The sequence below is a fragment of the Mus caroli genome, unplaced genomic scaffold, assembly GCF_978045245.1.
Source record: "Mus caroli unplaced genomic scaffold, Mus_caroli_1 scaffold_8, whole genome shotgun sequence".
NCBI classification, from domain to species: Eukaryota; Metazoa; Chordata; class Mammalia; order Rodentia; family Muridae; genus Mus; species Mus caroli.
This window is the reverse complement of record NW_028227263.1, coordinates 53801331-53814103: the sequence shown is the minus strand read 5'-3', so window position 1 is coordinate 53814103 and position 12773 is coordinate 53801331. Positions and strand designations below refer to the sequence as shown.

Here is a 12773-nt window from a genome sequence, read left to right as displayed (position 1 = left end):
TGGAGTTCGAAGCCAGTCAAGTCTAAATGTCAAGTTCCAGTCCAGTCAGGGCTACTTAACGAGTCCCTAGCTCAAAAAAACATATAACATTTAATCCCAGCACTAAAGAGGCAGAACGGAGATCTCTGATTTCAAGGACAGCATTATCAACAGAGTGAGTTCCAGGATAGCCAAGGCTACACAGAGAGACCTTGTCTTTAAAAAACAAAAATACATCTGAGACATATGGAAAAATACCTTAGGTTTCTATAATCTGGTTTTTAAGATACACAAAGCAAATAGTTTATTTTGTCAGAGCCTTAGTGAACTATGAGGCACAGTGGAGGGATAGTTCGCACACACACATATACACACACACATAAACTGATGACATGTCCACTCCATGCTATGGTTAAAGGGAAGGTTTTTATTGTAGATATAGAGAAAGACCATGGCATCTGGAGAATCCAGAGCAGAGAAAAGATAAACCAAACAGGACCAGCAGACCATGGCCACGGATGTCTTTGAGAGAAGGGAGAATAGCAGCAGATAGACGACAAAGATGGTAAGAGAAGGAAAAGCAGAGCAGAGAAAGAGAAAAAAAAAAAACAGAAAGAATAGCAGGGTTATAAAGAATGAGGAGCCAGCAGAATGGAAGCCTGTGGGCTGGAGGGAGGTTAGGGTACCTGAGGAGGAGAGAAGGGCTAAGATGCTAGCATGCCCTTTGAAGACTGTAACAGGTATTTGTGGTACCAGGGAGCCTGAATGCCAGCATGCATGCACTTTGATATACTGATAGGCACCACAGTAACCAAATGTCTCATTTGGACAGAGGGGAATTGGTTTCACAAGTTCCTGAGGAATGCTGACTTTTATATAACTGCCAGAAATCCTCCTACAATCCAGACTGAACATTTCTGGATATTTAAACTGCCTTTTGGAGTTTGAGGAGTTAGGGTTTCCTTTGAATGTGAAAATTTGGGGATGGGATGGTTTGGTTTGGTTTGGTTTGAGAAAGTGTCTCACTGTGTCCCTGGCTAACCTGGAACTCTCTGGTAGAGTAAGCTAGCCTCAAACTCACAGCGTTTTGCCTGCCTCTGCTGGGATTAAAGGCTTGTAACACAGTGCCCAGTACTACTTTTAGATTTTATTTTTTAAAAAATAATTCCTCAGTTTGGTAGATATATTCATATTCTCTCTCTTGTCCTCATTCTCTTTCCCTCTCCCTCTCTCCCTTGCCTACCTCCTCCCTCCCTCCTCTCTATCTCTTCAATGCTGGACATCAAATCCAGGGTGGCATACATCCAGGCAAGTATATTACTGCCAAGCTACATCTTTAATAAGTCCATATTATATTTTTTAAATATTCTTAGGTTATCTCCTTTGCAAAAATCTAAAGTACAATTTAAGTTTCATGAGTTAACAAAAGACATATTAAAATATATACAAAGACATATTAAAATATATTTGTGTGCTTATGTATTAGTATTGGTTTCTCAAATGGCTATTGTGGCTTATGCTGGGTTTTAGGTTTTGTTTCGTTGTCTTTGTCAAATGAAAAAAATTTAACATGATCTGGTTACTGCTGTATGACAAAACTTTTCTTAAGAAGGCTCTCTCACACACACCTACTCACCCCAGATAGGGAGCCCACAGCAGACCAAAGTACTGATACCACCCCAACAACTTGGTAAACCAATGAGATTTATCGGGTTACTTACAGGAGCGGAAATGACTCTAAGACAGCTACATCACCAAAGCCCACTCCCGCATGGGTGACAGCTCACAAAACCTGGGAACTTGAAGCACACTTCCCAGCCTGTAGCAGTTCTGCAGGTTGGAGAGTGTCCTTTCCAGATGCCTCAGTTGGTCTAAACCTCTTCCAGGCAGCGGGCCTGGTTTCTGTTTCTTCCAGGCAGCTGGTATGGGTTTAGGGTCTTCTTTGCAGCTTGTCTCCTCTGAAAATCCGTTGCTTTTACTTACTCTGGCAGGGAAGGACTTAGTGAATCCACTCAATTTCAGGGACTTCCTGAAGCTGTTTTAAGTTGCTTACCTTCCTATTTAAAAAGCTTCCCTGCAATGGAATGTTTCACTATTGGAAGAAATCATTAGATAACAGTTACATAAACAATTTATCTATGTGTCTATGTATCTATTTTTCTGAAAATTAGGTGAATTAGTTTTAAGCTAGTGAGTTCTAAAATTCAGGGGCTGGTGAGATGACTCAGTGGTTAACAGAACTGGATACCCTTCCAAAGAGCCAGAATGCAATTACCAACACCCACAAAACAGTATACACCAACAAGGCAGCACACAAGCTCTGGAGGATCTGATGTTTTCTCTGGCTTCTGAGGGCACCAAGGTGCCATGATGTGCATAAATACATGCAGACAAAATACCCATACATATATTTTTAAAAGTGAGATTTGACCTTTCATTTGTTTCGAAGGTTGAAATTATTATGAGTCACAGTAAAGCATCTTAGTTGTCACTCTATTTTCTAGTAGGGAATGATGAGAGGCTGGGTTCACTCACCCTCTTCGAGGACTAGCCTCTCAAGAGTAAATAGCCTAGGCCAAGGTAAGAATAAAGCCAATTAGGTAAATGAATTAAACAGATGCATGGATATGGATGGAGAATTCTTAACTCAAGACAATCAAAACACCGAATTAGGTCAAAATAATTTCACTTGGTCCCTATAGCACAACTTCCTCACTAAACATTGATTTCTCTCAGATTGCTTTCTAGTGAATTAAAAGAAAAGGACAATTTTCACCTTATAAAGTGTTAAAAAGATGGGATGAAATGATGTGTTTGAACCCATGACTCTGGTTTCAACAAGGCAAAACAGACTGGCCCATGGTTAGCATGCTACTAAACTTGCCTGGTTTTCAAGTTCTAACTCAAAAAGCCTTAGGATTGTTGTTGTTGTTGCTGCTGCTGCTGCTGTTGTTGTTTGAGACAGAGTTTCTCTGTAGCCCAGGCTGTCCTGAAATTTGCCCTGTAGAACAGGCTGACCTGAAACTCAGACATCGAACTGTTTCTGCCTCCCAATTGCTGGGATTAAAGGTGTGAGCTGTCACTTTCTCCAATCTATGTCTTCTTTGGATACCAGTTGAAGCACTAAGCATGCTTTCCCAAACACTGAAGGTCAGCTCCCTGTTCTCCATAAAGGCCAACCCATTACCATGTTGTGCAGCTGCTTGAAGACTTCTATTGCTGGATCTGCCTGCTTTCTTTCAAAGGTAGGACTATCTACCTCTCCTCTCCATCTCCCTCCTCTCAGCAGCTGCCAGGATTTATATCGTATTTTCCTGTGGTATTCCCTTCACACCTCAATAAAATGGTCCTCAAGCTTACAAAAAAAAAAAAAAAGATTAATTCAAGCTCATGAGATATAAAGTGCATCGAAGCTTATTCATTCAATATGAATGAAAATAAAAAATATACTGGAAGGGAGTGTGTGCAAGCCGTGGGGAGATTTGGAAGTGCCTAGCTATTGAGCTAGTTAAGGCACATTAAAATATAAAGGTTGTGTGTGCATGTCTTTCATTCATTCATGAATCCAGAGCTCTTGGGTGGGTGCACCCACTGAGGGCAAAGAGCAGACAATAAATATTTTCCGCACACAGGTAACTGTCAGATGGCAAAGGACAACTTCAATGCTGTGAGTATCTGATTGAATAGCAGTTCTCAATCCCTTCAGTTTCAGGACAGTGTACTCTCTTAAATGTTAAGAATTCTCATTTGTGGTGGCTGCGCACAGCTTTAACTGCAGCACTCAGGAGACAGAGATGGGCTGATCTCTGTGAACTCAAGTCCAACCTTGTCTACAAAACAAGTTCCAAGACAACCAGGACTACACAGTGAAACCTTGTCTTAAAAAAAGAAATAGGGCTGGAGAGATGGCTCAGTGGTTAAGAGCACCGGCTGCTCTTCCGAAGGTCATGAGTTCAAATCCCAGCAACCACATGGTGACTCACAACCATCCTTAATGAGATCTGACGCCCTCTTCTGGTGCATCTGAAGACAGCTACAGTGTACTTAGACATAATAATAAATAAATCTTAAAAAAAATAGCTTTAGTTTATGTGGACTACATATAATTTGTTAATCTATCATTTTGAAAATGATAAATCAGAAAATATTTGTTTATTTAAAATAACAGGGCTGGAGAGATGGCTCAGCAGTTAAAAGTACTTGTTGCTCTTACAAAGGGCGTGGGTGTGGTCCCTAGCATCCATATGCTGACTTACAGCCACCCATGACTCAAGTTTCAAGAGACCCAACTCTCCCTTCTGACTTCCATGGGCACCAGACATACGTGTCAGTAAAACACTCACATATGTAAAATAAAATAAATCTTTAAAAATTTAAATAATAAATATTTAGAACATTATTATAAATAATGCTGATTTTAAAAAGTATGCTGAGCCCAGCATTTGGGAGGCAGAGGTAGGAAGAACTGTGTGCGTTGGAGCGAGCCTGGGAAGCAAAGTAAGATCCTATCTCAAAAACAGAACACAAAAATTCAATCATTATGTGTCTAAAAGAAAAGGCCAATGAGAGAAAACTCAGAGTTTTTGTTTGCTCTTTTCCCCAGTTATGGGGGAGAACAATGCTTCTCAGTGTAGCCCTGGCTATCCTAAACTCACTCTGGAACTGGCCTCAAACACAGAGAACCACCTGCCTTTGGCTCCCCAGTGCTGGCTGGGATTGGGGGCATACACCACCACTGCCTGGCAGGTTTTGATTCATTGCAAATCTCTTCGATGTCTGACTTAATAAAAGACAGATGAGTTCTGCTATCCACTTCTGTTTGCTGAGTTCTTGTATCCACTTCTGTTTTTACCATGCTGCAGTTAACAGTGGCTTCTGAAAAACTCCACTGCATACCAGTGAAACAGAAAATAACTTCTTAGAGTTGTCACAATTATAATTCTGACTTATAGGTCTCCCGTTATTCTCAAAACATTGTGTTTTGAATGCTGTGTCTTTAAAAAAAAAAAAAAGATTTAAGAGACTCTTTGTGTGCTCTTCTTAAAGAATCTCTAAGATTTATCACTAAGCAAAAATAAGTCATAGACCTCTGCATATTTCAGCCCTAGAATCATTTATTTATTTATTTTTTAATCAAGGAGGAACGCTGGTGGTGGTGGTGGCAGCAAAGGCCTTTAATCCCAGCATTCCAGAGACAGACAGATAAGATCATAACCAGCCTGATCTACAAAGTGAGTTCCAGGACAGCTGGAACTCACACAGAGAAACCATGCCTCAAAAACAAAAAACAAACAACAAACAACAACAACAACAGCAAAATCAAAGGAGGAGTTGGGCATGGCAGCACATGCCTTCAATTCCAGCACTCAGGAGGCAAAAGCAGGTAGATCTCTGTAAGTTTGAGACCTGCCTGGTCTACATAGAGAGTTCGAGGACAGCTAGGGCTATGTAGAGAAAACCTGTCTCAAAAAAAAAAAATTCAAAAACAAAAAGAAACAAACAAACAAATACCCCCCAAAATTGGTAAATATGACTCTTTTGCATGTACTTGAAACATTATTGTAAGAGTATATTAAAAGAAAAAGCAAAAACTAGAAACTGGAATGGGAATGATGGCCTCACTGTTAAGAGCACTGAGTACCCTCCAGAAGACCAGAATTTGATCCTTAGCACCCACATGTTTGCTCACATCCACCTGGAACTCCAGCCCCAAGGAATCCAACAGCCTCTCTGGACCTTTGAGGATACCAGGAACACACATTGTGCACAGATACATATGCAGGTAGAGTACCAAAAACACAAACTAATCAGAAAAATTAAGAAAATTAAAAAACAAAAAGTTAGTAACAATTACCCTAGATCAGGCAGTGAGAAGAAAATACTGTTACATCTTTCCTTGTTTTTGTTTGCCTTTGAACAGTCTACCTTATAAAAGAATTAACTGATTTAAAAAAAAAACACTCATGAGGTCACAAACATACACATATATACACACACATGTACACATGTACACATATATGTACACACATACACAAATATATGCACACACAGAGGTCTTGTAGCTGTTCAATAAAAATCAGATATGTCCTTTCTATACTGAAATAAAAATCACTATTTTAAAAGCCATTTTAGCCATCAGAAAAGTGTAAGACAGATGAACATGTTTTATTAAACTCAGGGTTAAATACATAAAATGTAAATTTCCTTTTGATTGAATCACTTTAAATATTTCTATTAGAATGATGATAATTGTGGAGCTAATCAAACATGAATCTTAGAACATGTCCCAATTCAATTAGGCAGTAGAGAGGCAAGGGACTCCACCAATCAGCAGAAGAATTACAGAATTCAGAGTCAAAGCAGCACAAACTTTTTAAAGAAAAAGTTTAATCTTAGCCACTGGCTTAAAACCGGTTTTGCTGCTTATCAGTAAACTTCAGACTCTCAGAGTTTTAAACCAACATCATTCCTTCTCCTCTGGGTCTGTGGGTTGCGGTGGCTCTGCTGGGTTGGACTAGAATCAGATAGGCTTGATTCCAGGCTCCTGATTAGGTTCAAATGTACTCCACAAATTTCCTCATTCTCCTTGGACCAGTGGCTACTTGGAACATGTTTTTCTCATGAAGGGTCATAGAAGTTCAAAACATGAAGCAGAAACATGAGATGCCCCTCTAGATCTTGACCTGACATGTTTATCATTTTGGTCCCCGTATCTTCGACCTAAACAGGTTACAAAGCCAAACATGTATTTATTTGGGAGGATGGGGGTGGGTGCTTCTGCCTCCTCCAACTAGGAGATTATATGATAAAGACAAGATTCAAAATTTTACTACAAAAAGGTCATGAAGCACTTGTGATTCAGTCTACAGCATCTTTCAAAAGCTAAATAGTCTCTAACAGAATGATACCCCTGGGTATCTGCATCCCACAAAAATAAACCCTTGTCCATAAATATTCTGCTGAAGGGGATGGGAGTGGGAATAACTGTGGTCTCCTGAGATTGGTAAAAATAGAAATAATGTTACAAATAAGCCCCATATTGGATGAACATGTATATATTTGGCCTTTTAAGTAGTTTTTAAAGGAGAAAGCACAAGACAGTAGTAGCAACTTGTCCTGACTCCAGGCTGCATCACCTTGTTAAGTGTGATGCCCAAGGTGCCTTTCCCAGAATGTGTCCAGTTATCATGGGACATGGAAAGATCCCCTAGCAGGTTTGGTTTTGGTTTTCTCGGTGCTAGGCTGGAACTCAGGGCCTCCTACTTGCTAGCAATTGCTCTCTCAACTGAGCTGCATCTCCAGCCCCAACCAGAAGGATTTTTGCTGCAGTAGAACATAATACTAAAGGTTAGGCACACGGTAAAGCTAGCATCTTAGGCACCTAGCCCTCAGCATGATAGAAGAGACTTTGATTATACACAGACAATATCCTTGTTTTGTTTTTTGTTTTTTGGTTTTTTTTTTTTTTTTTTTTTTTTTTTTTTTTTTTTTTTTTTTTTTTTGGTTTTTTCGAGACAGGGTTTCTCTATGTAGCCCTGTCTGTCCTGGAACTCACTTTGTAGACCAGGCTGGCCTCGAACTCAGAAATCCGCCTGCCTCTACCTCCCGAGGGCTGGGATTAAAGGCGTGCGCCACCACGCCAGGCTGACAATATCCTTAAAGACAATTGAAACCACAGACAAAATTAAGGTAAAGATTCCCCTGTCTTTGACAATTTAAATTCACTTATTGAATTAAATGAGTTCCATCACAGGACAGGGCATGTGGGGCTGGTAGTTGCCAGTTTCAATAGCTGTTTAAAACAGACCTAGAAGTCATCAGTTAAATATTAAAAGGCATGATGAAGGACTGGAGAGATGACTCCGTAGTTAAGAGCACTGGCTCTTAACCAAAGGATCCAAGTTTTGTTCCTAGTACCCATGTCAGGCAGCTCACAACTACCTGTAACTGAAGCTAGAGGGGGTCCAAAGTCCTCTTCTGCCCTCTTTCAGGACCCACACACAGTGTGCATATATACTCAGTACATATACTTTTTTTGTTTGTTTTTTGTTATTGTTGTTGGGTTGTTTTTTTTGTTTGTTTGTTTTTTTCCAAGACAGGGTTTCTCTGTATAGCCCTGGTCAGAAATCCACCTGCCTCTGCCTCCCGAGTGCTCGGATTAAAGGTGTGTGCCACCACCGCCCGGCTCACATACATTTTTAAAAACATGAACCTTAAAAAAAAAACGGGCTGGAGAGATGGCTTAGCGGTTAAGAGCACCGACTGCTCTTCCAAAGGTCCTGAGTTCAAATCCCAGCAATCACATGGTGGCTCACAACCATCCTAACAAGATCTGACTCCCTCTTCTGGAGTGTCTGAAGACAGCTACAGTGTACTTACATATAATAAATAAATAAGTCTTGAAAAAAAAAAAAGACAAATAAGGAGGCCATGTGACCCAAAATCAGAAGGAAAAAGATCAGTAATAGTAGATGCACCAGTGGGAAGTTAAATTAACACACAAGGACATTAAAAAGCCAACACAATCTAAGAAAAGATGAGCAAATAAATGGAAAGATAAAGAATTTCAACCGAGACATGTATCTGGAAGGAAAGAAGAAAGGAGAGAGGAAGGGAGGAAGAGAGTTTAACAAAAGTTAAAAAGGTAACTCAGGACCTAGAGAGATGGCTCCACCCACTGTTAAGAGCAAAAATGGCAAAAAGCAAACATTCCCATGGTTTGTCATGGATATTGGCAGAACCTCAGTTAAGCTGGTTGACTTTGAACCAAAGCATATCAGGGCAAAAGAGGAAGAAGTGGAGAACCTGAAGGCATCAGGAAGTATTTGATTTCTAATACTGCTTACAGCAAATTCAGGACCCAAGCCATCCACCTGGCAGCCACAAAGGGAATCTGCATGTCATGGAGGGCATCGACCAGAACTTCTCCAGTCCCTACACCATCTCCCATTCCATGAGAGGTGGGGCTTTCACATTTGAGGAGAACTTCAGAATGACTGCAAATCTGAGGCTGTACACACTGGATGAACTGGACTGTTTGATTCAGAGTCTGCTTTCGTTGCCTCGGATGGCTTAAGCAGCAAGCCATGGTACTATTTTAAAAACCCCATGAGTCCTGAATTATCTTTAAAAAAAGAGAAGTTGTATTGTCTGGTTAGTCCATGCCCTCTGTTGCTTCTTAATATAGATAGGCTTCAGAATCATGCTCTAGGCTCCAAGTGTACTCCAAGGATAACTACAGACTAGTTACAGGGACCAGTCTTGGACTGGGCCATTCCTAGGCCTGTGTGGCAGACCAACTTTTTATGAAATTGCTGAGGAAATTCTAGAAATGGCAGCTATGCTGCAGACATTTGGTCCAAAGGACAGCTGAAAGCTCTGGGTTTTGGAACACATTGGTTACCTTGGAGGTCCCTGTTGGAAATGTTCAAAATGATTGATGAGCAGTAGAGGGAACAGCCCCCTGTGAGGACAGAACTGAGAGCACTGTCAGAGAAGGAGACATCTCTTTAAGCCTCTATGGTGGATGAACCTGCCATCTATATAATTTAACTTCATCTCATAATTAGTCTAGAAGATTTTTATCCTTACCTCTGTTTTTTGGTTTTTTTTTTTTTTTCATGACATTTCATTTCCTGGTAGTTTCAAAAGAAACTGAATCTGGCATGTTGCACTGTGAACATACTGTTTAATCTTTTTTTAATACCTTCTTTTTTAATGTCTTACCACAAAAAGGTCCTTCACCCGTTTCTGTCCCTCGATGGTCTCCTATGTGCTTTCCTTACTGTGACTGCTAGTGTCAATCAAAGGGCTGACCAACTCAACACAAAATTAAGCACATAAGCAGGGCGTGGTAGTGCATGCCTTTAATCATAGCACTTGGGAGGCAGAGGCAGAGGCAGAGGCAGAGACAGAGGCAAGGGGCAGAGGGGGGCAGAGGGGCAGAGGGGCAGAGGGGGGCAGAGGGGCAGAGGCAGAGGCATTTCTGAGTTCAAGGCCAGACTGGTCTACATCGTGAGTTCTAGGACAGCCAGGGCTACACAGAGAAACCCTGTCTCGAAAAAAAAAAAATTAACAAATAATCTAAAATTTTGTTTTTTTTTTTAATATTTTTATTACATATTTTCCTCAATTACATTTCCAATACTATCCCAAAAGTCCCCCATAGCGCCCCCCACTTCCCTACCCACCCATTCCCATTCTTTTGGCCCTGGCATTCCCCTATATTGGGGCATATAAAGTTTGCAAGTCCAATGGGCCTCTCTTTCCATTGATGGCCGACTAGGCCATCTTTCGATACATATGCAGCTAGAGACAAGAGCTCCAGGGTTCTGGTTAGTACATCATGTTGTTCCAACAATAGGGTTGCAGATCCCTTTAGCTCCTTGGGTACTTTCTCTAGCTTCTCCATTGGGAGCCCTGTGATACATCCAATAGCTGACTGTGAACATCCACTCCTGTGTTTGCTAGGCCCCGGCATCGTCTCACAAGAGACAGCTATATTTGGGTCCTTTCAGCAAGATCTTACTAGTGTATGCAATGGTGTCAGCGTTTAGAAGCTGATTATGGGACGGATCCCTGGATACAGCAGTCTCTAAATGGTCCATCCTTTCATCACAGCTACGAACTTTGTCTCTGTAACTCCTTCCCTGGGTGTTTTGTTCCCAATTCTAAGAAGGTGCACAATGTCCACACTTTGGTCTTCATTCTTCTTGAGTTTCATGCGTTTATCAAATTGTATCTTATATCTTGGGTATCCTAAATTTTGGGCTAATATCCACTTATCAATGAATACATATTGTGTGAGATCTTTTGTGATTGTGTTACTTCACTCAAGATGATGCCCTCCAGGTCCATCCATTTGGCTAGGAATTTCATAAATTCATTCTTTTTAATAGCTGAGTAGTACTCCATTGTGTAAATGTACCATAATTTCTGTATCCATTCCTCTGTTGAGGGACATCTGGGTTCTTTCCAGCTTCTGGCTATTATAAATAGGGCTGCTATGAACATAGTGGAGCATGTGTCCTTTTTACCGGTTGGGACATCTTCTGGATATATGCCCAGGAGAGGTATTGCTGGATCCTCCGGTAGTACTATGTCCAATTTTCTGAGGAACCGCCAGACTGATTTCCAGAGTGGTTGTACAAGCTTGCAATCCCACCAACAATGGAGGAGTGTTCCACTTTCTCCACATCCTCGCCAGCATCTGCTGTCACCTGAATTTTTGATCTTAGCCATTCTGACTGGTGTGAGGTGGAATCTCAGGGTTGTTTTGATTTGCATTTCCCTGATGATTAAGGATGTTGAACATTTTTTCAGGTGCTTCTCTGCCATTCGGTATTCCTCAGGTGAGAATTCTTTGTTCAGTTCTGAGCCCCATTTTTTAATGGGGTTATTTGACTTTCTGGAGTCCACCTTCTTGAGTTCTTTATATATATTGGATGTTAGTCCCTTATCTGATTTAGGATAGGTGAAGATCCTTTCCCAATCTGTTGGTGGTTTTTTTGTCTTATTGATGGTGTCTTTAGCCTTGCAGAAGCTTTGTAGTTTCATGAGGTCCCACTTGTCAATTCTCGATCTTACAGCACAAGCCATTACTGTTCGATTCAGGAATTTTTCCCCTGTGCCCATATCTTCAAGGCTTTTCCCCACTTTCTCCTCTATAAGTTTCAGTGTCTCTGGTTTTATGTGAAGTTCCTTGATCCACTTAGACTTGACCTTAGTACAAGGAGATAGGAATGGATTGATTCGCATTCTTCTACATGTTAACAACCAGTTGTGCCAGCACCATTTGTTGAAAATGCTGTCTTTCTTCCACTGGATGTTTTTAGCTCCCTTGTCGAAGATCAAGTGACCATAGGTGTGTGGATTCATTTCTGGGTCTTCAATTCTATTCCATTGGTCTATTTGTCTGTCACTATACCAGTACCATGCAGTTTTTATCACAATTGCTCTGTAGTAGAGCTTTAGGTCCGGCATGGTGATTCCACCAGAGGTTCTTTTATCCTTGAGGAGAGTTTTTGCTATCCTAGGTTTTTTGTTATTCCAGATGAATTTGCAGATTGCACTTTCTAATTCGTTGAAGAATTGATTTGGAATTTTGATGGGGATTGCATTGAATCTGTAGATTGCTTTTGGCAAGATAGCCATTTTTACAATGTTGATCCTGCCAATCCATGAGCATGGGAGATCTTTCCATCTTCTGAGATCTTCTATAATTTCTTTCTTCAGAGACTTGAAGTTTTTATTATACAGATCTTTCACTTCCTTAGTTAGAGTCACGCCAAGATATTTTATATTATTTGTGACTATTGAGAAGGGTGTTGTTTCCCTAATTTCTTTCTCAGCCTGTTTATTCTTTGTGTAGAGAAAGGCCATTGATTTGTTTGAGTTAATTTTATATCCAGCTACTTCACCGAAGCTGTTTATCAGGCTTAGGAGTTCTCTGGTGGAATTTTTAGGGTCACTTATATATACTATCATATCATCTGCAAAAAGTGATATTTTGACTTCATCTTTTCCAATTTGTATCCCTTTGATCTCCTTTTGTTGTCGAATTGCTCTGGCTAGGACTTCAAGTACAATGTTGAATAGGTATGGAGAAAGTGGACAGCCTTGTCTAGTCCCTGATTTTAGAGGGATTGCTTCAAGCTTCTCACCATTTACTTTGATGTTGGCTACTGGTTTGCTGTAGATTGCTTTTATCATGTTTAGGTATGGGCCTTGAATTCCTGATCTTTCCAAGACTTTTATCATGAATGGGTGTTGGATCTTGTCAAATGCTTTTTCCG

General features: G+C 40.6%; 1 pseudogene; it reads left to right on the top strand.

Moving 5' to 3' along the window:
- The first annotated feature begins 8643 nt into the window (after positions 1 to 8643).
- Positions 8644 to 9352, top strand: LOC110297984 (pantothenate kinase 1 pseudogene; annotated as a pseudogene).
- The last annotated feature ends 3421 nt before the right edge of the window (positions 9353 to 12773 follow it).